Below are 27357 nucleotides of genomic sequence, written 5' to 3' on the forward strand. Positions count from 1 at the left end.
CAATGTGAGTGGAATGAAATGATGCTGGGTGGCATGTGGCCTTTTCAGCTGCCTCTTCTTTTCCTGACTTCCATGTTTCTCATTGGCCTATGGTTTCCTGGGTCTGGATCAACGACTTCCAGCAGAAATACTATTTTTCTCCCACTTTTATTGGAGGGCTGCATAATTACTGTAGGATGAGAATAAGGTGGCCGTATCTGGCTTTTGCCAGGTAATCTAGCGTCTATTTCATTTCATCTGCATGGCCTTCTCATTGTGGATGAGCTCTTTCATTGGACTGTTGCTGAATGGGACTTCCTTTTGCCACAGATTATTTAGCTGACAGGGATTGCAGAGAGCAAAAGTGACTTTGGGTAGGCTAGCTGCACTCTGGGATGTGGTTTGTTGTTTCATTGTTAGGGGCTGGGGTCGTTTGCACATTCAGGAGGCTTTTGGGTCCTCTGACAGTAATCACTGAACATTGGTTTGACCCCTGAACAAGGCAGATCATTCTCTCAGGTGAGCGTTGGTTTTTACTTTTATTTATTTTTTTTTCTTTCTTTCATTGGGAATCCCCACTGCTCCTCAACACTGCTACCGGATACCCTTTCCAGTCTTGCCATCGCCACAGACGTCTGCTGAGACCCTGTCCCTATCTCATCTTCACCTGTGAGAGGCCAGTCCTAGGTGTGAGACCACGGCTCCACCTTGGACTTGCCTTTGTTATGGCTCTTGCGTTTCCCAGAATACGCCTTCATGACCAAGGATGAGTGAAAGTAGTGAGGTCAAAAGCCCATCCATCTTTTGCTGACACCCGCCTCTGGGGTCTCAAGTATTATCAGGTATAATTCTATCACTGAAAGTATCCTTGAAAACACACCAGACTATATTCCAAACCCCATAGCACCAGATTCTTGCACACAGTCCCTTTCAGGCATGGAATCAGAAGAGCAGTCTCCAGAGACCACCTCACCATCTCAAAATACCCTCTCCTCCAGCGGGACCCAACCAGGGAGATGGAAAGATTGTGTTCTATGGTTGAGGCATTTGAGGTCCCACAGTGGGTTTCCACAGGAAGCCTTTTTCCTGATACCAGGCAAGGTCTACCTGTACCATTTTCTTCTGCTTAGGCAGGCTAACAGCTCTGACTGACAGGCACCACATCCTGCCTCATGAATGCACATGTGCAAGTCTCAGGGCACCAGATCCGATTGTGAGCTCTGGCTGGCATCACAATGAATGTCACCGTTGCCTAGTAACAAGTCTCTGCAGCTTGTCGGAGAACTCCATGGAGGTTCTTTGGTTGTGGACTCTTCCCTGTCTTCTCTTTGGGATTCGAAGGATAGTCCCATGATTCTAGAAGATGGCAGACGTGAGCGAGGCCTAAGAAACATAAAGCACAGCCCCAAAAATCAACCACGAAATCCCTAAAGATCATAAAGGATCTGCAGGATTCCTCAGGCCTGCCTAGACATTGTAGGCATGAGTCTTATTGAAACTTGCCCACTGTGATTTCTAAGTACAGACCCCCATTTTTTCCAGGGTGGCTCTCTTGCAGGTGGGGCTTACAGCAGAATCATGCAGCCTCAGGAGCCGTGGGGCTGTGTGTTTCTCTGGTAGTGTCGTGAGTGGTGTGGTGGCTGTCTGCGTGTGTGTATGGCATTGTGGGTTTGTGTGTGTGTGTGTTCTGTAAGTGAAGTCTGCTTATAAATATGTGGCTAACACACATCAGTGCTTCTTTTTTTTTTGAGTCTCCCATCCTTTTGATGGTCCAATTGTATGTCTCTGCTTGGGCTGTGGGGCTCCATATTCTTTATTTTTCTGTGGATCATAAATCCGCAATGAATTGGGAGGAGGGCAGGGACAAGCCTGTGGCCAAACCACCTCCCTGTGCCAAAAAAGCCACTCTGCTGTAAAGAAGACAGGCACACCACACCAAAAACAGACGTCTCCCAGTGTTTCATTGTCCTGCAGCCAAGCCAGGGAGAGACACTAGCAGTCTTGTACTCAGGGTCCCTTGAATTCACTTCGAATTCAGATGCCAGCCGAGCAGGTGCTTCACTTCATGAGGAGGCACCCTCTATAGTTGGGATTTCATCCTTGCACATAGAATACGAGCAGCAGTAAGGTCAGATGGGGTGAGGATACAATTTGGTGAGGGGTGGATGGGGTCCTGCAAATTCTCCCGCACAAATAAATGAAGACAGATGACACACAAGGTGCTTCTAACTCCATCTGAGCACTTCCTTAATTGCACAGTGAACACCATGGCCCAGTGTTCAGGTGGGAGTACCAAAACGTGCAAGGAATATTTGGAGTGCTAATTGGGGCCATGCTGACCAACTCCTGATTTGAGGGCTTTCATATCTGGAGCCAAATAGGAGTAGAATAAATTGATGCTGGGTGGGATGTGGCCTCCACACTTGCCTTTTCTTTTCCTGACTTCCATGTTCCTCATCAGCCTAGGGTTTCCTGGGTCTGGCTCAAGGACTTCCACAGTTAATGTTTCCGAGTTCATGAAGAACAATCCTCATGGGAATCCAGTATGTGAGGGTTTCCTTCTAAACACTGTCATGTTTTAATGACTGGGAAGCTTTGATACATTTAAAGCCATAAATTCCTATTACCATTTCCAAAATGGAAACTATTGTTCCCCGACTTCTATCAGAGGGCTGAATGATTCTTTTAGGATGTCTGGCTTTTGCCTGATAATCTAGTCTCTGTTTTATTTTATGTGCATGGCTTCTCTTTGTGGATGAGTTCTTTGATTGGCTGTTCTTGATGGCACTTCCTCTCACCACATATTTTTTATCTGCAAGAGATTTCAGAGAGCAAAAGGTACTTCTTGTAGGCTGGCTGCACTCCAGGATGTGGGTGATTGTCTTGTTGTGTGGGCTGAGATTGTTTGCACTTTGTAGGAGGCTTTTGGGTCCTTTGACAGGAATCACTGAACATTGCTTGGACTCTAACACAAGGCAGCTATTTCTCTCAGATGAACCATGGTTTATCTTTTCTTTTATGGGAAATCCACTGGGGCCCTCATAAGCACTACTGGATATGCCTTTCAGGCTTGCCATCACTACAGATGGCTTCTGAGACATGTCTCAACATCATCTTCACTCGTGAGAGGCCAGCTCAAGGTGTGAGAACATTGCTCCACCTTGGACTTGCCTTGGTCATGGTTCCTGCATTTCCCACAGAGCCCCTGTGAGGCCAAGGATGAAGGGAGGCAGTGAGGTCAAGAGCCAGACCATCTTTCACTGTCACCACCTCTGTGGTCTTAGGTATAATTTCATCATTCAAAAAACCCTCAACAGCACATGAAACTATATTCCAATTTCCATGGGACCAGCTTCTTGCACACAACCTCTTTTGGGAATAGAGTCAGAAGAGCAGTTTCTAGCGACTAGCACACAGTCTCACAAAGCCTCCTACTCCAGTGTGACTTGACCACAGAGACAGACTGATGGGTCCCTGAGGTTGAGACTTTTAAGGTCCCACAGTCGTTTTTCACGGGCAGCCTTTTTCCAATACCAGCCCCTCTCTCCAGTACAGTTTTTCCCTGCTTATGTAGGCTCACCGCTCTGACAGCCCAGGTCTTGAGCCTGCCTCATGAATGAGCATGCTTTAGTCTCAGGGCACCAGGCCTGATTGTGAGTTCTGCCTAGCATCACAACGAGTTACAGCATTGTGTAACAACTCCCGCCACTTGGCAGAGAAGGAGACCTCCCTGAAGGTACATCAGCTGAGAAATCTCTCTTGTCTTGTCTCTGGGGTCCATGGGATAGTCCCATGATTTTAGGAGAGGGAAGACATGAGCCAGCCTAAAGAAACTTCAAGCACAGGCCCACCCAGGAGTAAACTGCAAAATTCCGAAGGATTTAAAGAGGTCTGCAGAATTCCTCAGGCCTGCCTAGACATTGTAGAAGTGCATGTTTTTTAAACTTGCCAAACTCTGATTTCTAAGTACATCCCACCTCTGTTCCACAAGGTTGCTCTCTCCCAGGTGGACCTTCCTGCAGAACCACACAGACTCAAGTGTTGTCACGCTGTGCATTTCTCTGAAATTGTTGCAAGTGTTGGATCTTTGCGTGTATTGTGTGACATTGTGTGTTTGTTTCTGTGTTTGTGTGTTAGTGTGTGTGCATGCCTGTATTTTGAGACTGCTTAAAGAAATGTGGTTAAAGCTCCTCATAGCTTCTTCTTTTTTTTTTTTTTTTTTTAAGACTCCCAACATTTTGGTGGCCTGTCTGTGTGGCTCTGTTTGGGCTGTGGGGTTTTGTGCTTTTTAATTTTCTGTGGATCATGAATTTGGAGTGAATTGGGAGGTGTGCCAAGACCCATCAGCATCCAAATCACCTCCCTTGAAGAAAAAAAAAAAGCCATTCTTGTAGAAAGAAGAGGGGCAAACCACACCACAAAACAGAAGTCTCTCTATATTTATTATCCTGTGGCCAACCCTGTGAGAGCCACTAAAAACCTGTCCGCAGGGCCCCTTGAATTTATCTCGAACTGATTCTCAGGTAAGCAGGTTGTTCATGTTTTGAGGGAGCACTCTGCATCATCTTGAGATTTCAACCTGGGACCTAGAGTGTGAGCAGCCATAAGGCTAGATAGAGGTGAGGATACAATCTGCTGAAAGTTGAATGGGGTCCCGCAACTTCACCTGAAAATAAAATGAAGACAGATGACAGATAAGGTGCTTTCAAATCCATCCCCTCATTCCCTTAATTCCACAAGGAGTCCACACAATGGCCTGGTATTCAGGTGAAAGTACTCCAATGTGCAAGGAACATTTGGACTGCAAATTGGGGCCATCCTGGCAAACTCCTGATTTGAAGGCTTTCATATCCAGAGCCAAATGGGAGTGGAATGGAATGATGCTTTGTGGGATGCGGTCTATACAATTGCCTCTTCTTTTCCTGTGTTCCTCATCAGCCCAGGGTTTCCTGAGTCTGGCTCAACGACTTCCACACTAAACATTTTCCAGTTCGTGGTGACCGACACTCATGGGAATCCATTACGTGCATGTTTCCTTTTAAATACTGTAACTTTTTAATGACTGGATAGCTTTGATACTTTTAAAACTGTAAATTTTTGTTACAGCTGCCAAAAAGGAAACACCAGTTCTCCCACTTCTATCGGAGGGCTGCATGATTCCTGTAGGATGAAAAGGAGGCAGCCGTGTCTGCTTTTTGCCTGTTAATCTAGGCTCTGTTTCACTACATCTGCACAGCCTTCTCACTGTAGAGTGGACCTTTCATTGGGCTCTTGCAGATGGGACTACTTATCGCCAAAGATCTTTGGCTGCCAGGGATTGCAGGGATCAAAAAGGACTTAAGTAGCCTGACTAAACTCCAAGTTGTGGATGATGGTGTCATTTTGGGGGCCGAGTTTGTTTGCACTTTACCGGAGGAGTTTGGGTCTTCTGTCAGAAATCTTTGAACATTGCTGGGACTCCAGCACAAATCAGGTCATTCTCTCAGGCGAGCTTTGATTTTTCTTTGCATTTATGGGCGTCCACATTGCCACTCAACAGCACTACTGGATAGCATTTCAGGCTTGCAATCACCACAGTCAGCCACTAAGACACTGTCTCATCCTCATCCGCACCCTTGAGGGGCTAGTTTGAGGTGTGAGAACACTGCTCAAATTTCGACCTACATTTGTCATGGCTCCTGCCTTTCCCTGAGAGCCTCTGTGAGGTGCAGGATGAAGGGAAGCAGTGTAGTCAAGGGCCAGGCCATCTTTTGCAGACACCCGCCTCTGGGGTCTCAAGTATGATTTCATCAACCAAAGATCTGCAAAAACTCATAAGACTATATTCCAATCCCTATGGGACCCGATTTTTGCACACATCTTCTTTTGTGAATGGAGTCAGAAGAACAGTTTCCAGCATCCACCTCAGTCTTGAAATGTGTTCTTCCAGCGATACCTGAACATGGAGATGACCTGAAGCTGCCCTCAGATTGAGACTTTTAGTGACCTGCAGTGGGTTATCGTATTTAGCCTTTTTTTCCAATAACAGAATGGCTCTGCCTGTACCATTTTCCTGTGTTTACGAAGGCTGAAATTTCTGACAGCCCGGCACTAGAGCCTGCCTCATGACTGCACATGAGCTAGTCTCACGGCATAATACCTGAGATGTGAGCTTTCCTAGGGTCGCAATAAATAACACCATTGCCTAGAGAAAAGTCCCTGTGGCTTGGCAGAGAAGGAAATCTCCGTGGAGATTCATCACTCGTGGATTCTCACCTCTCTTCTCTGTGGGATTCTCAGGAAAATTCCAAGATCCTAGGAGAAAGCACACGTGAACCAGCCTGAGGAAATATCAAGAAGAGCCACAGTAATTGCCCACAAAATCCCTAAGGATCCAAAGGAATCTGCAAGATGATTCAGGCCTACTAGACATTGTAGGGCTGAGTCTTTTTGAAAATTGACACGCTGTGATTTCTAGTTATGGCCCGCATGAGTTTTCCATGGTTGTTTTCTCCCAGGTGAAGCTTCCTGCAGAATCAAGCAGCCTCAGGAGCTGCCTGGCTTTGTTTTTCTATGAGGGTGTTGTGAGTGTTGGATGTCTGCATGTGTGTGTGGCTTAATGTGTGTGTGTGTGTGTGTGTGTGTATGTGTGTGTCCCTGTAAGTGGAGTCTGCTTAATGGAATGTAGCTAATGCTCTGCAGCACTTTTTGAGTTTCCCAACCACTTGGTTGCCTGTCTTTGTTGCTCTGCCTAGGATCTGGGCCTACGTGTTCTTTATTTTTCTGTGGATCATGACTCTGCAGTGAATTGGGAGGCTGGCTGAGTCCCTGTGGGGTCCAAGTCACCTCCCCCTGCAATAAAGCCACACTTCTATAAAGAAGAACAGCACATCACACCCAAGAACAGACTTCTTCCAGTGTTCCATTGTCCTGAAGCCAAATCAGGGAGTGACACTAGCAGTCCAGTTGGGAGGGCCCCTTTAATTTACCTTGAATTCTGTTCCCAGCTGAACATGTGCTTCATGTCCTGAGGGGGCACTACTCCATCATCTTGGGATTTTGCTCAAGAACATAGAGTGTGAGCAGAAATAAGATCATATATGAGTGAGGATACATTCTGGTGAGTGGTGGATGGGGGTCCCACACCTTCACCTTCAAAAAATTTGAAGACTTGACATAGAAGATGTTTCAAACTGCATCCCTGCATGATCTTAATTGTACAGTTAGTCCACAGCATGTTCTGGTGTTCAGGTGAGGTATTCAAATGTGCAGAAAACACTTGGAAGGCCAACTGGGGCCATCCTATCAAACTCCAGATTTGAGGGTTTTCATACCTGGAGACAAATGGGAGTAGGATTGATTGATTCTGGGTGGGATGTGGCCTCCACCCTTGCTGATTCTTTTCCTGGCTTTCATGTTCCTCATCGGCCTATGGTTTTCTGGGTCTGGCTCCATGACTTCCAAACTAAATGTTTCCCAGTTCATGAAGGAATACCCTCTTGGAAATCCTTTGCATGAGTGTTTTTGTTTTTGTTTTGTTTTGTTTTTCTTAACACTGTTGCCTTTTAATGGCTAGGCTACTGTGACACTTTTAAAAACATAAATTCCTGTTACAGCCACTAACAAGGAATCTCTTGTTTTCTTACTTCTATCAGAGGGCTGAATGATTTCTGTAGGATGAGAAGCAGGTAGCTGCATCAGGATTTGCCTTGTAACCTTGGCTTTGTATCACCACATCTGCATGTCCTTTCTCATTGTGGAGGGTGTCTTTCATCAGGATTTTGCTGAAGGGAACTGCCTCTCACCAGAGATCTTTAGCTGCCAGGGATTTCAGGGAGCAAAATGGACTTTGGTTAGGATGACTGTGCTCCAGGTTGTGAGTCATGGTCTCATTGTGGAGGATGAGGTGGTCTGCACTTTGAAGAAGGGTTTTGCGTTTTCTGAAGGGAATGTTTGAACGCTGCTTGGACTTCTGCACAAGTCAACTCGTTAGCTCAGGCAAGCCTTTATTTTTCTTTGCCTTCATGGATGTCCATATTGGCTCTCAACGGCTCTACTGAACACCCTTTACAGGCTTCCAATTGCCACAGGTGGCCTCTGAGAAATGGTCTCCACCTCATTGGCACCCATGAGAGGACATTTTCAGGTATGAGAACACTTCCCCACATCGTATTTGCCTTCGTCATGGTTTCTGCCTTTCCCAGAGAGTCCCTGCAAGGCCCAGGAGGAAGGCAGGCAGTGAGGTCAAGGCCTCATCCATATTTCACTGAAACCCACCTCTGGGGTCTCAGGTATGATTCCATCATTCAAGGACCTCACAACAAGTAATCAGACTACATTCTAATCCCCATGTGACCAGATGCTTGCACACAACCTGTTTCAGGAATGAAGGAAAAAAAGCTGTTGGCTGTGACAACATCATAGTCTCACCATGCCTCCCCTCCAGTGGGACCGGACCACAAAGATGGCCTGAAGAAGCCCTAAGGTGCACTTTTAGAGTCCCGCAATGGGTTATTGCAGGCAGAGATTTTTTGAGGCCAGACTGGTTCTGCCTGTACCATTTTCTTCTGCTTTGGCAGGCTGACAGATCTGACAGCCATGCGCTCAAGCCTGCCCATGAATGCACATGTACTAGTCTCAGAGAACCAGCCCTGAGCTGTGAGCTCTGGTTAGCATCACAGTGAATGCCACCATTGCCTAGCAACAAGTCCTGTGGCTTGGTGGAGAAAGAGAACTCCATAAAGGTACTTTGCTGGCGGACTCTCATCTGTTTACTCTGTGGGATCCGAGGGATATTCTCATGATACTAGGAGATGGCAGACATGAGCTATCCTTAAGAAATGTCAAGCGGGTTCCCAGGAACAAACCACAAAATCCATAAGGATCCAAAGGACCTGCAAGATGCCTAAGGCATGCCTAGACGTTGTAGTGGTCAGCATTTTTGAAACTTGCCCCACCGTGATTTCTAGGTACAGTCCTTCGCTGTTCCTTGGGGTTGCTCCCTCCGAGGTGTGGTTTCTTACATAATCACACAGCCTCAGAATATGCCAGACTGTGTGTTTCTGTGGGACTGTTGTCAGTGTTGGATATCTGCATGTGTGTGTTATGTGTGTGTGTCTAGGCGAGTAAGTGAATTCTGCTGAAAGGAATGTAGCTAGCGCACTTCAGCACTTATTTTTTTGTCTCCCAATGTTTTGGTGACCTGTCTGTGTGTCCCTGCTTGGGCTTCAGGGCTCCATGTTCTTTAATTTTCTGTGGATCATAAATCCTCGGCGAAATGGCAGGCTGGCTGAGACCCGCCAAGGTCCAAATCTCTGCCTCCTGAAAAAGAAAAAAAAGAGAGAGAGAGAAAGACTTCTAGAAAGAAGAGCACACCACACCGAAAAGCAGATGTCTCTGAGTGTTTTATTGCCCTCTGGCCAACACAGGGAGAAACACTAGCAGTCCTGTCCACAGGACCACTTGTATTTACTTTCAATTTAGTTCCCAGGTGAGCAGGTGCTTCACATCACGATGAGACACTCCTCCATCACCTTGGATTTTCATTCTGGAACAGAGAGTATGAGCAGCAATAAGGTCACATTGGGCTGAGGATACAACCTGGTGAGGCTTGGATGGAGCCTGGCACTTTCATCTGCAAAGAAGGTGAAGACAAATGACACAGAAGGTGCTTCCAATTGCATACCCACATTCCCTTAATTGCACAAGCAGTCCACACCATGGCCCAGTGTTTAGGTGTGAGTACTCCAACATGCAGGGAACATGTGGAGTGCAAACTGGCCCAAATATTAGCAACCTCCCAATTTGAAGGCTTTCACACCTGTAGCCAAATGGCATTGGGATGGATTGATATTGGGTGGGATGTGGCATTTACTCTTCCCTCTTCTTTTCCTGACTTCCATGTTCCTCATAAGCCAGGGGTTTCCTGGGTCTGGCTCCATGTCTTCCACACTAAAAGTTTCCCTGTTCATGAAAGACGACCCTCATCAGAATCCATTTTGTGAGTGTTTCCTTCTAAACTGTCATGTTTCAATGACTGAGAGCTGTCAAACTTTTAAACGCTTAATCTCCCATTACAGCAAACAAAAGGAAACTTGTTTTCCAACTTTTATCAGAAGGTGGCATGATTCCAGTAAGGTGAGAAAACAGGCAGCAATGTCTGGATTTGCCTGGTACTCTTGTCACAGTTTCACTTCATCTGCACATTGCTTCTCATTGTGGGGGTTGAGGAGTCCATCACTGGGCTCTTGCTGGAATGTACTGCCTCTCGCCAGAGATCTTTTGGCTGCCAGAAATTTCAGGAAGCAAAAGGACTTTGGATAGGCTGTCTATGCTCTAGGTTGCAGGAAGTGGTGTCATTGTGGGGGCTGAATATGTTTGCGCTTTGTAGGAGGATTTTGGGTTCTCTGGGTGGAAACTTTGAACATTGCTGGGCCTCCAGCACAAGTCGGCTCTTTCTCTCAGGGGAACCTTCGTTTTTATTTGCTTTCATGGGAGGTTAAAATTGCTCCCCAACTGCACTATTGTACACTATTTTCTTGATTGGAATCACCACAGACGGCCTCTGAGACATTGTCTCAACAGGTAGCCGTGAGAGGTCAGTTCGAGGTATGTGAACACTACACTACCTTTGATTTGTCTTTGTCATGGTTCCTGCCTTTCCCTGAGAGCACCTGTGAGGTCCAGGATGAAGGAAAGCCGTGAAAACAAAGGCTCAGCCATCTTTTGCTGAAACCCACCTCCGGTGTCTCAGATATGATTCCATCAGAGTAAGACCCCTGAAAAACTTACCAGATTGTATTCCCATCCCCATGGGAACAGATTCTTGCACTGAGCCACTTTTGGGAATGGATGCCAAAGAGCTCTTTGCAGCTACTAGCTCACAGTTTCAAAATTCCTTTTTCTCCAGCAGGACTCGAACAAGGACGCTGCCCAAAAGAGTCCTATGGTCGTGACTTTTAGGGTCTAGCAGTGGGTTATCACAGGCAAAATTTTTCACGATACCAGGCCAGCTCTGCCTGTACTATTTTCCTCCTCTTAGGCAGGCTGGTAGCTCTGAAGGCAAGCTGCCCGGGCCTGCCTCGTGAATGCACAGATGCTAGATTAAAGGCACCAGACCTGAGCTGTGAGCTCTGGATAGTGTCACAGTGAATGCCACTGTTGCCTAGTGACAAGTCCCTAAATCTTGGTGGAGAAGACCTCCGTGGACGTGTGTGGGTGGTGGATTGTCACCTGTTTTCTTTGTGGGATCTACAGGATAGTCTTACAAATGTAGGAGACGGCAGATGTGAGCCAGCCTGAAGAAACATCAATCAGAGCCCCAGGAACAAATGGCAAAATCCCTAAGGATCCTAAAGGGTCTACAAGATGCCTCAGGCCTGCGTAGATGTTGTGGGAGTGAGTTTTTTTTTCATCTAGCCCCACTGTGATTTCTAGTATGCTGTTCCTTGTGGTTGCTTCCTTTCAGTTGGGGCTTCTTTCATAAAAAAAAAAAAAAACAGCCTCAGAATCTGTCGGGCTGTGTGTTTCTGTGGGAGTGTTGAGAGTGTTGGATGCCTGTATGTGTGTTTGGCTTTCTGTGTTTGTGTGTGTGTATGTGTGTGTCTGTGTGTGTGTGCCTGTAACTGGAGTCTGCTTAAAGGAATGTGGCTAATACACTGCAGCCTTTTTTTTTTTTTTTTTAATAATCTCCCGATGTTTTTTGGCCTGTCTTTGTGGCTCTTCTTGGGTTGCAGGGCTCCATGTTCTTTACTTTTCTGTTAAGCATGAATCTGCAGTGAATTGGGAGGTTGGTGGAGATCTGCTGGGGTCCAAATCAACTACCCCTGCCAAAAATAAAAAACAATCTTCCAGAAAAAAGAGGAGCAAGCTACAACTAAGAAAAAAACATCTTCTAGTGTTTCATTGTCCTGCATCCAACAGAAGGAGAGACACTAGCAGTCCTGTCAGCAACGCCCCTTTAATTTACCTCAAATTCAGTTCCCAGTCGAGTAAGGGTTTCACATCATGAGGATGTACTACTTCATTATCTTGGGATTTCATTGCATGACACAGAGTGTGAGCAGCAATAAGGTGTAAAAGGGGTAAATATTCAATCTTGTGACTAGTAGATGGGGTCCTGCAACTTCACCTGCAAAAAATGGTGAAGACAGATGACACAGAAGGTGTTTTCAATTGCATCCCCACATTCCCTTAATTGCACAAGCAGCCCACAACTTGGTTCAGTTTTCAGTTGGGAGTACACATACGTGCAGGAAAAATTTAAAGTGAAAGCTGAAGCCATCTTACAAGCTATTGATTTGAGGGCTTTCATACTCAGAGGCAAATGGCAGTGGGATGAATTGATGTTTGGTGGGATGTGGCCTCTATATCTTCCTCTTATTTTTTTTGACTTCCATGTTTCTCATTGGCCTAGGGTTTCCTGGCTCTGTCTCCACGTCTTCCACACTAAATATTCCCCAGTTCATGGAAGACCCTCATGGGAATATATTGCATGAGTGTTTTCTTTTAAACAGTGTCACATTTTGAAACTAACTGGGCAGCTGTGATACCTTTAAAAGCATAAATTTCAGTTACAGCCACCAACAAGGAAACATTTGTTGTCCAACTTCTATTGGAGGGCTGCAAGATTACTGCAGGATGAGAAGCAGGCAGCGTGTCTGGATTTGCCTGGTAATATAGCCTCTGGTTCACTTCATCTCTATGTTCTTTCTTATTGTGGAGGGGGTCTTTCACTGGGCTCTTGCTGGATGAGACTGCCTCTCATCACATACTATTTGGCTGCCAGGGATTTCAGGGAGCAAAATGGATTTTGGGTAGGATGGCTTCATTCCAGATTGTGGGTAGTGGTCTTGTTGTGAGCATTGAGGTAGTTTGAACTTTGCAGGAGACTTTTGGGGTCCTCTGGCATTAATATTTGAATGTTGCTGGGATTCCAGCATATGTCAGCTCATTCTCTCATGCAGCTTTGATTTTTCTTTGCTTTCATTGTGTGTCCACCTTATCCCTCAGTAGCGTTACTAAGCGTACTTTTTAGGTTTCCGATAATCAAAGATGACGTCTGCAACACTGTCTCAATGTCGTTTTAACCCATGAGAGGCCAGTTTGAACCGGGGAAACACTGCTCCTACTTGGATTTGCTTTTGTCTTGGTTCCTGTCTCTCCCAGAGAGCCCCTGTGGGGCCCAGGATTAAGGGAGGCAGTAAGGTCAAGGGGCTGGTCATCTTTTGCAAACACCTATCTCTGGGGTCTTCCTATCTCTGGGGTCTTAGGTATGTTTCCGTCACCCAAAGACCCATTAACAACTCACCAGGCCACATGCCAATCCCCATGGGTCCTGATTGTTGCAAACAGCCTCTTCTGTGAATGGAGTCTGAAGTGCAGTTCCAACGACCACCTCACAGTCTCAAAACACCTCCTCTTACAGAGGGACCTGACCACGGTGATGAACTGAAAGGGCCCTAAGTTTGAGAAATTCAGGATCCCACAAGGGGTTATAACAGGCAGCCTTTTTGCTGATAGCAGGCTGGCTCTGCCCTTACCATTTTTCTGTGCTTAGGCAGCCTGACAGCTCTAACAGCCAGGTGACTGAGCCTGCCTTGCGATTGTGCATGTACTAATCTCAGAGCACCAGGACTGAGCTGTGAGCTCTGGCTAGCATCAAAATGAATGCCACCATTGCCTAGCAACAAGTCCATGGGGCTTGGAGGAAGGAGACCTCTATGGGAGTGCATCAGCGGTGGATTCTTGTCTATCTTCTCTGTGGGATCAATGGGAGAGTCCCATGAACCCAGGAGATAGAAGACATGAGCCAGCCTGAAGAAATTTCAGAGCAGAGTCTCAGGAATAAGCCACACATCCCTAAGGATCCAAAAGGATATGCAGGATTCCTCAGGCCAGACTAGACGTTGTAGTGCCGAGTCTTTTTGAAACTGGCCACACAGTGATTTATTGGTACAGCCCACCTGTGTTCTCTGAGGTTCTTCTCTCCCAGTTGGGATTTCCTGCAGAACCATGCATCCTCAGATGCTGTTGGGCTGTGTGATACTGTGAAAGTGTTGCATGTGTTGGATGTCTTTGTGTGGCTTTATGTGTGCCTCTGTTTTTGTGTGTTTGTGCCAATAAGTGGAGTTTGCTTAAAGGAATATGGCTAATGCACTGCAGCATTTGTTTTTTCTTTTCTTTTCTTTTCTTTTCTTTTTTTTTTCTTTTGTCTCTTAATTTTGGTGGTCTGTCTGTGTGGCTCTGCTTGGGCTGTGGGGCCCTGTGTTCTTTATTTTTTTGTGCATCATGAATCTGCATTGACGGGAGGCTGGCTGAGAACCACCAGCGTCCAAATCACCTTCTCTTGAAAAAAACAAAAAAAAACAAAAAAACAAAAAAAAAAAAACACTTTTCTAGAAAGAAGACAAGCACGCCACACCCAAGAACAGATATCTCCAGGTGTTTCATTGTCCTGTGGTCAACCCAGAGAGAGACAACAGTGTTCATGTTTGCAGGGCCACTTGAATTTTCCTTGAATTTGGTTCCCAGCAGAGCAGATGCTTCACGTTGTAAAGGGGCACTCCTCCATCATCTTGGGATGTCATTCTTGAAAACAGAGTTGGAGCAGCAATGAGGACAGGTATGTGTGAGGATACAGTCTGATGAGGGGTGGATGGGGTCCCGCATCTTCACCTGCAAAGAAGTTGAAGACAGATGATACAGTAACTGCTTCCAACTCCATTTCCCCATTCACTTAATTGCACAAGCAGTCCACACCATTGTCCAGTGTCCAGGTAGGAGTACTCCAATGTCCAGAGAACATTTGGACTGCAAACTGAGACTATCCTGAAAATCTCCCAATTTGAGGGCTGTCATACACAGAACTTAATAAGAGTGGGTGTTTTGATGCTTGGTAAAATGTGGCCTCCACAATTGTCTCTTAGTTTCCCGAATTCCATGTTCCATATTCACCTAGGTTTTCCTGGGTCTGACTCAATGTCTTCCACACTAAATGTTTCCCATTTCATGGAGAATGACCCTCATGGGAATCTACTGGGTGTTTCCTTCTAAACAGTGTTTTAATTACTGGGTAGCTGTGATACTTTTAATATCAAAAATTCCTTTTACAGCCACCAACAAAGAAACTCTTGTTCTCCCAATTCTATCTGAGGGCTGCATGATTCATATAGGATGAGAAACAGGCAACTGTGTCTTGCTTTTGCCTCTTAACCTAAGCTCTATTTCATTTCATCTTTACATCGTTCTCACTGTGAAGATGTCTTGCATTGGGTTGTTGCTGGATGGGCCTCCCTCTTGCCATAGATCTGTTCATTGCCAGGGATTTCTGAATGCAAAGGAACTTCATGTAGGCTGGCTGTGCTCCAGTTGTGGGTTCTGGTCTCATTGTGACAGCTGAGGTTTTTAGCATTTTGCAGAAGTAGTATGGGTCCTCTGACAGGAATCTTTGAACATTGGTTGGACGCTAGTGCTAGTCAGCTGGCTCTCTCAGGTGAGCACAATTTTTCCTGGCTTTCAGGGTTACCCACCTCACCCCTCAACAGCACTACTGGACACACTTCTCAGGCTAGTAATCACCACAGACAGCCTCACAGACACTATCTCAACCTTGTCTGTACCCATGTGAGGACACTTAGAGGTATGAGAAAACTGAGCCACCTTGGACTTGCATTTGTTGTGCTTCATGCCTTTCCCAGAGAGACCCTGCGAGGCCCAGGATGAAGAGAGGTAGTGAGGTCACTGGCTTGTCCATATTTCACTAACTGCCTCTTGGGTCTCAGGTGTGATTCTGTCATTCAAATATCCCACAACAACTAACCACAATATATTCCAGTCCCCATGGGACCAGAATCTTGCACACAGCCTTTTTCATGAATGAAGTCAGAAGAGCAGTTTTCAATGCCTTCCTCACAGTCTCAAATTGCCTCTTCCTCCAGTGGGACCTGACCACAAAGACGGCCCAAAAAGGCCCTAAAGTCAAGACTTATAGGGACTCAAAGTTGGTTACTACATGCAGTTTTTTCCTGATACCAGGCGGGTTCTGCCTATGCCATTTTTTTCTAATTAAGCAGAATGACATCTCTGACAGCTGGGTGCCTGAACCTGCCTTGTGAATGTGCATGCACTCATCACAGGGCACCAGACTTGAGTTTTGAGTTCTGGCTAGCATCATAATGAATAACCCCTTTGGCAAACAACAAGACCTCGTGGATTTGTGGAGGAGACCTCCACGGTGGTGCATTGGCCATGGACTTGCACCTGTCCTCTTTGTGTTATTCTCGGGATAGTCCCATGATCCTAGGAGAAAGCAGACATGAGCTAGCCTAAAGAAATGTCAATCAGAGCCCTAATTTAATGAGTGGTCAGCTTTGTTATATTTAAAACTGTAAATTCCCGTTACAGCCTCCAAAAAGGAAACTCTTGTTCTCCCATTTCTGTTGGAGGGCTGCGTGATTCCTGTAGGATGAGAAGCAGGCTGCTGTCTCTGGCTTTTGTTTTATTAATCTAGCCTCTGTTTCATTCCATCTGCACAGCCTTCTCATTTTGGAAGGGCTCTTTCATTGAGCTGTTGCTGGATGAAATGGCCTCTTGCCACAGATAATTTAGCTGCAAGGGAATTCAGAGAGCAAAAGGGACTTCAAGTAGCCTGGCTGTGCTCCAAGTTGTGGGCGTTTGTCTCATGGTGGAGGCTGAGGTTGTTTGCACTTCACAAGAGGCTTTTGGGTCCTCTGACAGAAACCATTGGTTATTGCGTGGACTCCAGCACAAGGCAGCTCATTCTATCAGGTGAACCTCGATTTTTCTTTGCTTTCAGGGAAAATCCACAGTGCCCCTCAACGGCACTAGTGGGCACCCTTTTCAGGCTTGCCATAAATACGGACGGCCTCTGAGACACTGTTTCAATCTCATCTGCTGCATGAGAGGCCAGTTTGAGGTGTGAGAACACTTCTACACATTGGACTTGCCTTTGTCGGGTCCTTACGGCCTGAAGTGGTCCTGAAGTCAAGAGTTTGAGGGTCCTGAAGTGGGTTTTCACAGGCAGCCATTTTCCCAACACCAAGACATCTCTTCCTGTACCATTTTCCCCTGCTTAGGCAGGCTGCCAGCTCTGACAGCCAGGCACCCAAACCTGCCTTACAAATGCATGTGTGCTTGTCTCAGGGCACCAGGCTTGATTGTGAGCTCTGATCAGCACCCCAGTGAATGTCACCATTGTGTAGCAACAAGTCTCTGTGGCTTGGCAGAGAAAGAGACCTCCGAGGAGGTGCTTTTGTGGTGGTTTCTCTCTTGTATTCTCTGTGGGATCCACAGGACTGTTCCATGATCTTAGAAGAGAGCAGAGGTAAGCCAGCCTGAAGAAATTTCAAGCAAAGCCCCAGGAATAAACCTCAAAATCACTAAGAACCTAAAATATTCTGCAGGATTCCTCAGCCATGCCTGGACATTATAGGGTGAGGCTTTTTGAAACTTGCCCCAGTGTGATTTCTAGGTACAGTCTGCCGGTATTCCCCAGGGTTGCATTATCCCAGGTGAGGATTCCTGCAGACCTATGCAGCCTTAGGACCTGTCCGGCTGTGTGTTTTTATTGGAGTTTTGCAAGGTTTTGATGTCTCTATGTGTGTGTGTCATTTGTGTGTGTGTGAGTATGTGTTTGTGTGTGTGTGTGTGTTCTTGTAAATGGAGTCTGTTTGAAGGAATGTGGATAATACACTTCAGAACTTCTCTTTTTTTGAGTCTTTCAACCTTTTGGTGACCTGTCTGTGTGGCTCTGCTTAGACTGAGAGGCTCAATGTTCTTAATTTTTTGATGGATCATGAATCCATAGTGAATTTGGAGCTGGGCTGAGAACTGCCTGTGCCCAAATCACCTCCCTCTCAAAAAAAAAAAAAAAAAAATTAAAAAACCACTCTTCTAGAAAGAATGTGAGCACACCACACCAAATAACAGAGATCTCTGAGTGTTTCATTGTCCTATGCCCAACCCAGAAAGAGGCATTAGCAGTCCTTTCCGAAGGGCCCCTTGAATTTACCTTGAATTCAGTTTCCAGCAAAGCAGGTGGTTCATGTCATGAGTAGTCACTCTTCTATCATCTTGAGATTTCATCCTGAAACATCAAGTGTGTGTAGCAAAAAGGTCACATAGGGGTGAGGATAAAATCAGGTGGGAAATGGATGGGGTCCAACAACTCCACCTGCAAAAAAAAAAAAAAAAAAAAAAACAGATGACACAGAAGATACTTCAAAATTTATCCCTGCATTCCTTTAATTGCAGAAACAGTCCACACAATGGCCCACTGTTCAGGTGAGAGTACTCTATTGTGCACAGAACATTTGGCATGCAAATTGGGGCCATCCTTGCAGAATCCCGATTTGAGGGCTTTCACACCTGGAGCCAAATGAGAGTGCAACGGATTAATTCTGGGTGGGATGTAGCTTCCACAGTTACATCTTCTTTCCTGACTTCCTTGTTCCTTATCTTTCTAGGGTTTCCTAGGTCTGGTTCAATGATTTACACAATAAACCTTTCCCAGTCCACGGAGAACGATCCTCATGGGAATCCATGGTGTGAGTATTTCCTTCTAAACACTGTCACTTTTTAAAGACTGGGTAGCTTTGATACTTTTAAAATCATAAATTTTTATTACAGCCGCCAACAAAGAAACTCTTGTTCTCCCACTTCTATTGAAGGGCTGCATGATTTAAGATGAGAAGTAGGCAGCCAAGTCTGGCTTTTGTCTTGTAACCTAGCTTCTGCTTTATTTCATGTGCACGACCTTTTTATTGTGGAGGGGTTATTTCATTGGGGTGTTTCTGGAGGGACTGCTTCTTGTCACATATTATTTAGCTGCAAGGGAATTCAGAGTGCAAAAGGGACTTTGAGTAGGCTGGCTGCACTCCAGATTGAGGATCTTTGTCTCATTTTGGGGTCTGAGGTTGTTTGCACTTTACAGGAGGATTTGCACTTCTGACAGGATTCACTGAACATTGCTTGTACTCCAGCACAAGGCAGTTTTTTCTCTCATGTGAGCCCTGATTTTTCTTTGTTTTCTTGGGGAATTGATAGTGTCCCTCAACAGCACTACAGGACACCCTTTTCAGTCTTGACATCACCAGAGATGTCCTCTGAGACACTGTCTCAACATCATCTGCACTCATGAGAGATCAGTCTGAGGTACAAGAACACTGATCCACCTTGGACTTGCCTTTGTTGTGGTTCCTGCCATTCCTAGATAGCCCCTGCGAGGCCTCAGATGAAGGGAGGCAGTGAGGAAAACAGCCCACCATCTTTCACCGACACCTGCCTCTGGGGTCTCAGGTATAATTATATTGCCCAAAGAACCCTCAACAACACACCAGACTATATTTCAATCTTCAGGGACTCAATTCTTGCACACAGCCTCTTGCAGTAATGGAGTCAGAAGAGAAGCTTCCAGTGACAACCTAACAGTCTTTAAATGCCTCATTGCCAGTGGGAGTTCACTATGGAGATGGCCTGAAGGGGTGCTGATTTCGAGGCATTTAGGGTCCCACAGTAAGTTTTCAAAGGCAGCATTCTTCCCAATTCCATGACAGCTCTGCCTGTACCATTTTCCTCTTCTTAGGCAGGCTGATAGCTCTGACAGCCAGGAGCCCAAGCCTGCCTTAGGAAAGAAAATGCACTAGTCTCAGGGCACCAGGCCTGATTGTGAGTTCTGGCTAACATCACAATTAATGCCAGCGTTGGCCTAGCGACAAGTCCAAGAGGCTTTGCAGAGAAGGAGACCTACCTGGAGGTGTGTCGGCGGTGGACTCTTGCCTGTCTTCTCGGTGGGATACACGGGATAGTCCCATGATCCCAGGAGAGGGCAGACCTGAGCCATCCTCAAGAAACATCAAGCATATCCCCAGGAATTAACCATGAGATCCTCATGGACCCAAAAGAATCTGCTGGATTCCTCAGGCCTCCTTAGACATTGTACGGGTGAGTCTTTTTGAAACTTGCCCCACTGTGATTTCTAGGCATAACCCACCTGTGTTCCTTGGGGTATCTTTCTCACAGATGTGGCTTCCTACAGAACCACACAGACTCTGGAGCTGCCGGGCTGTGTGTTTCTGTGGGAGTGTTGTGATTGTTGGATGTTTGCATGTGTGTTTGTCATTGTGTGTGTGTGTGTGTGTGTGTGTGCGCTCGCGCGCATGCCCCTATTAGTGGAGTCTACCTGAAGGACTCTGGCTCACGCACTTTAGTGCTTCTATTTTTTAAGTCTCCCAAACTTGTGGTGGTCTTTTCTGCTCTGTTGTGGTTATGTGGCTCCATCTTCTTTATTTTTCTATGGATTATGAATTTGCAGTGAATTGTGAGGCGGGATGAGACACATCAGCATCCAAATCATTACCCCTGCCAAAAAATAAAAAAAATAAAGCCACTTTCTAAAAAGAAGAGGATCACACCATACCAAAAAAAAGACATCTCTGAGTGTTTCATTGTCTTTCAGCCAATCGAGGGAGAGACACTGGCAGTCCTAGCCACAAGGCCCCTTGAATTTACCTTGAATTCAGTTCCCAGCCAAGCAGGTGCTTCATGTCATGAGGGGTCACTCCTAAATTGTCTTTGTATTTCATCCTGGGACATAGTGGGTGAGCAGCAATAAGGTCAGATGGGTTGAGGATACAATCTGGCGAGGTGTGGACGGGGTATCACAATTTCATCTGCACAAAAGTGGAGACACATGACACAGAAGTTGCTTCCAAATCCATCCCTGCAATTTCTCAATTGCAAAGCAGTCCAAAACATGGCCCAGTATTCAGGTGGGAGTAACCCCAATATTCAAGGAACATTTGGAGGGCAAATTAAGGTCATGGATTGATGCTGACTGGAATGTAGCCTCCACACTTACCTTTTATTTTCCTGAATTCCATGTTTTTCCTTAGCCTAGGGTTTCCTAGGTATGGCTCAAAGACTTCCACACCAAATGTTTCCAAGTTCATGGATGAAAAACCCTCATGGAAATCCATGGCTTGCATGTTTTCTTCTAAACACTGTCAGATTTCAGTGACTGGTCAGCTTTGATACTTTTAAAATCACAAATTACCATTGCAGCTGCAAAAAAGGAACCTCTTGTTCTTCCACTTCAATTGGAGGGCTGCATGATTCTTATAGTTTGAGAAGTAGGCAGCCATGTCAGGCTTTTGTCTGGTAATCTAGCCTGTTTCATGTTACCTGTGTAGTCTTCTCATTGTGGCAAGGCTCTTTCACTGGGCTGTTGCTGGATAGGACTGCTGCTCACCACAGATTATTTAGCTGGCAGGGATTTGAGAAAGCAAAAAAGACTTCAGATAGGCTGGCTGCACTCTAGAATGTGGGTCATTGTGTCTTTCTGGGGGCTGAGATTGTTTGTACTTTGCAGCAGCCTTTTGGTTCCTATGACAGTAGCCATTGAACACTGCTTGGACTCCAGGACAAGACAGTTCATTCTCTCAGGCAAGCCTTGATTTTTCTTTGCTTTAATGGGAAATCCACTGTGCCCCTCAAGAGCACTACTGGACACTCTTTTTAGACATGTCATCTCCTCAGACAACCTCTGAGACACTGTCTCAACCCATCTGCACACCTGAGAGGACAGTCTGAGGTGCAAGAACACTGCTTCATTTTGGACTCGCCTTTGTCATAGTTCCTGATTCTCAGAGACCGCTTCTGTGAGGTCCATGATGAAAGGAGTCAGTGAGGTCAAGAGCCCCACTATCTTTCACTGACACCCACCTCTGGGATCTCAGGCATGATTCTGTCACCAAGAGAACAACACACCAGAGTATATTAAAATCCCCATGGGACACGGTTCTTCCACACAACCTTTTTCAAGAATGAAGTCAGAAGAGCAGTTTCCAGTGACCACCTCACAGTCTCAAAACATCTCCTCTTACAGTGGGACTGGACAACAGAGATGGCCCGAAAGAGCCCAGATGTCAAAAATTTCAAGGTCCCACAGTGGGTTTTTGAAGGCAGCGTTTTTCCTGATACCAGGCAGGCTCTGCCTGTACCATTGTGCTCTGGTTAGGCAGGCTGACAGCTCTGAGAGCCAGATGATTGAGCCTGCCTTATGAATGTACATGCACTAGTCTCAGAGCACCAGACCTGATTGTGAGCTCTAGTTAGTGTCACAGAGAATGTTACCATTGCCTAGCGACATGTCCTTGGGCTTGGCAAAGAAGGAGCCCTCCATGGAGGTGTGTCAGCGGCGGACTCTCGCATGTCTTCTCTGTAGGATTTATGGGATAGTCCATGATCTTAGAAGTGGTAGACTTGAGCAACTCTGAAGAAATGTCAAGCAAACTCCCAGGAAGAAACCAAATCCTGAAGGATGAAAAAGAATCTTCAGGATTTATCAGGCCTGCCTAGGGGCTGTAGGGGTGAGTTTTTTGAAACTTGCCCTAGTTTGATTTCTAGGTACAGCCTGCCTGTGTTCCCTGGGACTCCTCTCTCCCATGAAGAGTGAGCAGGAGCTACCTGTAGAACCACACAGCCTCAGCAGCTGCTGGGCTGTGTGTCTCTGGTAAAGTGTTGCAAATGTTGGATGTCTGCATGTGTTTGTGACACTGTGTTTGTGTGTGTGTGTGTGCATGTGTGTGCACCTGTAAGTAGAGTCTGGTTAAAGAAATGTGCCTAACGCACTTAAGCACTTCTTTTTTTTTTAAGACTCCCAAATTTTTGGTGGCCTGTCTGTGTGGCTCTGTTTGTTCTGCACGGCTCCATCTTCTTTTTTTTTCCTGTGGATAACGAATCAGCAGTGAATTGTGAGGAATACCGAGGCCCACCAGCATTTGTACCACCTCCACCTGCAGAAAAAGTCACTCTTCTAGAAAAAAGAGGAGCACACGACACCAAAAACAGACATCTCCCAGTGTTTAATTGTTCTGCCGCCAACCCATTTAAACGCACTGGCGGTCCTGCCCATAGGGCACATTGAATTTACCTCGAATTCGGTTTCCATCCGAGCAGGTGCTTCACGTTGTGAGGGGAAACTCCTCCACCATATTGGGATTTCATCCTGGGATATACAGTGTTACCAGCAATAAGGTCAGATAATGGTGAAGATACAGTCTGGTGAGAAGTGGATAGGGTCCACAACTTCACCTGCAAAAAAAAAAAAAAAAAAAAAAATGAAGACAGATGACGCAGAAGATGCTTCTGACTCCATCCCTGCATTCTCTTGATTGTGCAGGAGGACCACAGCGTGACCCATTGTTCAGGTAGGAGTACTCAAACATGCAAGGAATATTTGGAGTGCAAATTGGGGCCATCCTGGCAAACTCCTGATTTGAGGGCTTTCATAGTCAGAGACTAAAGGGAGTGGGATGGATTTATGCTGGGTGGGATGTGGTCTCCACACTTGCCTCTTCTTTTCCTGACTTCCCTGTTTCTCACTGGACTAAGGTTTCCTTGGTCTGGCTCATCGACTTCCACAGTAAACCTTTCCCAGTTCATGGAGAACAACCCTCATGGGAATTCATTGTGTGAGTGTTCCTTTTAAACACTATCACATTTTAATGACTGGACAGCTTTGATATTGTTAAAACCATAAATTTCCATTAAGGCCACCAACAAGGAAACTCTTGTTCTCCCACTTTTATCTGAAGGCTGCATGATCCCTGTAGGATGAGAAGCAGACAGCCATGCCTGCCTTGGCCTTGTAATCTAGCCTCTGTTTCAATTAATCTACATGGCCTTCTCATTGTTCAGGGTGTTTTTTCTTGAGATGTTGCTGGATGAGACTGCCTCTCACCACAGATTATTTAGCTGCCAGGATTTCAGAGAGGAAAAGGGATTTTGGGTAGGCTGGCAGTGCTGCAGTTTGCGGGTCTTCGTCTCATTGTTTGGGGTGAGGCAGTTTGCACTTAGCAGGAGGATTTTGTGTCCTCTGACATGAATCACGGAACATTGCTTGAACTCCAGCACAAGGCAGCTCATTCTTTCATGTGAGTTTTGGTTTTTCCTTGCTTTCTTGGAAAATCCACAGTGCCCCTCATCAGGACTACTGGACATCATTTTTAGGTTTGCCATCACCACAGACAACCTCTGAGACACTGTCTCAACCTCATTTGCACATGTGAGAGGCCAGCCTGAGGTGTGAGAACACTGCTACACCTTTCACTTGACCTTGTCGTGGTTCCTGCCTTTCCCAGAGAGCCTTTGTGAAGCCCAGGTTCAAGGGAGGCAGTGAGATCAACAGCTTGGCTATCTTTCACTGACACCTGCCTCTGGAGTCTCAGGTATACTCCTATCACCCAAGTTTCCCTCAACATTAAACCAGACTATATTGGTGTCCTCATGGGGACCTGATTCTTGCACACAGCCTTTTCCCAGAATGGAGTCAGAAGACCACTTTCCAGTGACCACCTAAAAGTCTAGAAAAGCCTCTTACTTCAGCAGAACCTCACCACAGAGACAGCCTGAAGGGGCCCTGAGTTTTGAGACTTAGGTTCCTAAAGTATGTTTTCTCCAGCAGCATTTTTTTCAATACCAGGCGAACTCTGCCTGTACCATTCTCCTCTACTTACGCAGGCTGACAACTCTGACAGCCAGGCACCGGAGGAGCCTGTCTCACAAATGTGCAAGCCCTAGCCTCAGGGCACCAGGCCTGATTGTGAGCTCTGGATAGCATCACAATGAGTGTCACCATTGCCTGGGGACAGGTCTCTGTGGCTTGGCAGATAAGAAGACCTCATTGAAGATGTGTTGGGAATGGACTCTCACTTGTCTTCTCTGTGGGATCCATGGGATAGTACCATGATCCTAAGAAAGGGCACATGTGAGCCAGCCTGAAGAAACATCAAGCAGAGCCCCAGGAATAAATGGCGAAATTCCTAAGAATCCAAAAATCGGCAAGATTTCCCAGGCCTGCCTCGACATTATAGAGGTGAGTCTTTTTGAAACGTGCTACACTGATTTCTAGGTACAGCCTGCGTGTGTTCCCGGGGTTGCATTCTACCAGGTGGGGATTCCTGCAGAACTGAGCAGCCTCAGGAGCTGCTGGGCTGGCTTTTTTTTTTTTTGGGAGGGGGCGGGGGGCTTGTTGTGAGTTTTGGATGTCTGTGTGAGCGTGTGTGTGTGGCATGGTGTGTGTGGCATGTTGTGTGTGGCATGTTGTGTGTGGCATGGTGTGTGTGTGTGTGTATGTGCTTGTATTCCTGAAAGTGGAGTCTACTTAAAGAAATGCAGCTAATGCACTTGAGCTCTTCTCTTTTTTTAAAATTTCACAACCCTTTTTTGGCCTGTCTGTGTGGCTCTACTTGGGCTGCGGGGCTTCGCGTTCTTCATTTTTCGGTGCATCATGAATCTGAAGTGCATTTGGAGGCACGCAGAGACCAGCCAGCTTCCACATTACCACCCCTAGCAAAAAAAATCCAGTCTTCTAGAAGGGAGAGGAGCACACCACACCCAAAAGAGACAGCTCCTAGTGTTTCATTGTCTTGTGGTCAAGTCAGTAAGAGACACTAGCAGTCCTGTCCACAGAACCCTTGAATTTACCTCGAATTTGGTTTCCAGCCAAGCAGGTGCTTCACATCATGAGGGTTCACGTCTCAATCATCTTAAGATTTCATGCTCAGACACAGAGTGTGAGCAGCAATAAAATCAGATAGGTGTCAAGATTCTATCTGGTGATGGGTGGATGGGGTTCCACAATTTCACCTGCAAAAAAAAATTAAGATAGATAACAGAGAAGTTGCCTCCAAATCCAACCCCACATTCCCTTAAGTGCCTAGTTAGTTCCCACCATGGGCTGCTGTTCTGGTGAAAGTACTCCAACGTGTAAGGCATATTTGGAGTGCAAATTTGGGCCATCCTGGCCAACTCCCAATATGATGGCTTTCATACATGGAGTCAAATAGGATTAGAATGAATTTATGCTGGGTGGGACGTGACCTCCCCATGTGCCTCTTCTTTTCCTTAATTCCATGTTGCTCATCAGTCTATGGTTTTATGAGTCTCGCTCAACAACATCCACAATAAACATTTCCCAGTTCATGAAGAACGGCCCTCATGAAAATCCATTGCATGAGTGTTTTCTTCTAAACACTGTCACGTTTTCATGACTGGGCAGCTGTGATAGTTTTAAAAGTGTAAATTCCTGATACAGTCATCAAGAAGGAAACTCTTGTTCTTCCACTTGTATTGGAGGGCTGCATGTTTCCTGTAGGATTAGAAGCAAGAAGCAGTATCTGTCTTTTTCCTGGTAATCTAGGATCTGTTTCATTTCATCTGCACATCCTTTCTCATTGTGAAGGATGCTTTTCACTGGGCTGTTGCTGGATAGAAGTGTCTCTCAACACAGATCTTTGGCTGCCAAGGATTTCAGGAAGTATGTCAGACTTTCGGTAAGCTGGCTGTGTTCCAGGTTGTTGGTCTTGTGGTTTGTTCTCTCATTGTGGGGAATGAGATTGTTTGCATTTTGCAGAAGGTGTTTGAGTCCTCTGCCAGGAATCTTGCTTGGAATCCAGCACAACTCAGCTTATTCCATCAGGTGAGCCTTGATTTTCATTGCTTTCATAATTGGTCAACAATACCCCTCAAAATCACTACCGGACAACTTTGCAGGCTTGCAATCACCACAGATGGCCTCTCAGACACTGTCTCATCATCTTTACCCATCAGAGCCCAGTTTGATTTATGAGAACACTGCTCTAACTGGGACTTGCCTTTGTCTTGGTTCCTGCCTTTCTCAGAGAGCTCTTGCAAGACCCAATATGAAGGGAAGTAGTCAGATCAAGGGCCCAGTCATGATTCACTGACTCCCACCTCGGGGGTCTCAGGTATGATTCCATCCCCCAAAGAACCCTTAACAACTCACAGGACAATATTCCAATCCTGATGGGACCTGATTCCTCTTCACAGCCTCTTTCAGGAAGGGAGTCCAAAGAGGAGTTTCCTGCAACCACCTCACAGTCTCAAAACTCCTCCTCCTCCAGAGGGACTCGACCATCGAGACAGCCCTAAGGGCCCTGGGCTGAGACTTTCAGGGTTACAGAGTAGGTTTTCACAGGTAGCCTTTTTTCCAATACCAGGTCGACTCGACTCACACCGTTTTTTTCCTGCTTAGGCAGGCTGACAGCTCTGACAGCTGGGCTCAAGAGCCTGCATCCTGAATGTGCCTTTACTAGTCTCAGGGGAGGAGGCCTGAGCTTTGAGCTCTAATTGCATCACAATGAATTCTACCGTTGCCTAGTGACAAGTCCCTGTGTCTTGGTGGATAAGGATACTTTTGTGGAGGTTGGTGGGCCATGGATTCTTGCTTGTCTTCTCTGTGGGATCCTTGGGATAGTCCCATGAATGTAAGAGAGGGCAGACATGAATGAAGGGGTGGCCTGCCCATTCACACTTGTGGGTATTTCTAGTCGGGTGGTACAAGAGATGGAAAAAAGA

General features: G+C 46.1%; 1 long non-coding RNA gene across 4 annotated transcripts; it reads right to left on the reverse strand.

Annotated features, from left to right (window-relative positions):
* Positions 1-9344: 9344 nt before the first annotated feature.
* LOC107971288 (uncharacterized) lies at positions 9345-27141 on the reverse strand. Of its 4 annotated transcripts, none has more exons than XR_008542146.2 (7): positions 26786-27099; positions 25465-25626; positions 22910-23070; positions 20837-22290; positions 20488-20648; positions 17990-18151; positions 9345-9592 (listed from the first exon to the last, which is right to left on the reverse strand). It is a non-coding gene; the product is annotated as an uncharacterized LOC107971288 (long non-coding RNA). The 4 variants fall into 4 exon arrangements; XR_008542147.2 differs by lacking the exon at positions 9345-9592 and adding an exon at positions 14386-14634 and having other exon boundaries at positions 26786-27141; XR_001714236.3 differs by lacking the exons at positions 20488-20648; positions 20837-22290 and having other exon boundaries at positions 26786-27084.
* Positions 27142-27357: the final 216 nt, after the last annotated feature.

This window comes from Pan troglodytes, chromosome Y (genome assembly GCF_028858775.2).
Source record: "Pan troglodytes isolate AG18354 chromosome Y, NHGRI_mPanTro3-v2.0_pri, whole genome shotgun sequence".
Taxonomy (NCBI): Eukaryota; Metazoa; Chordata; class Mammalia; order Primates; family Hominidae; genus Pan; species Pan troglodytes.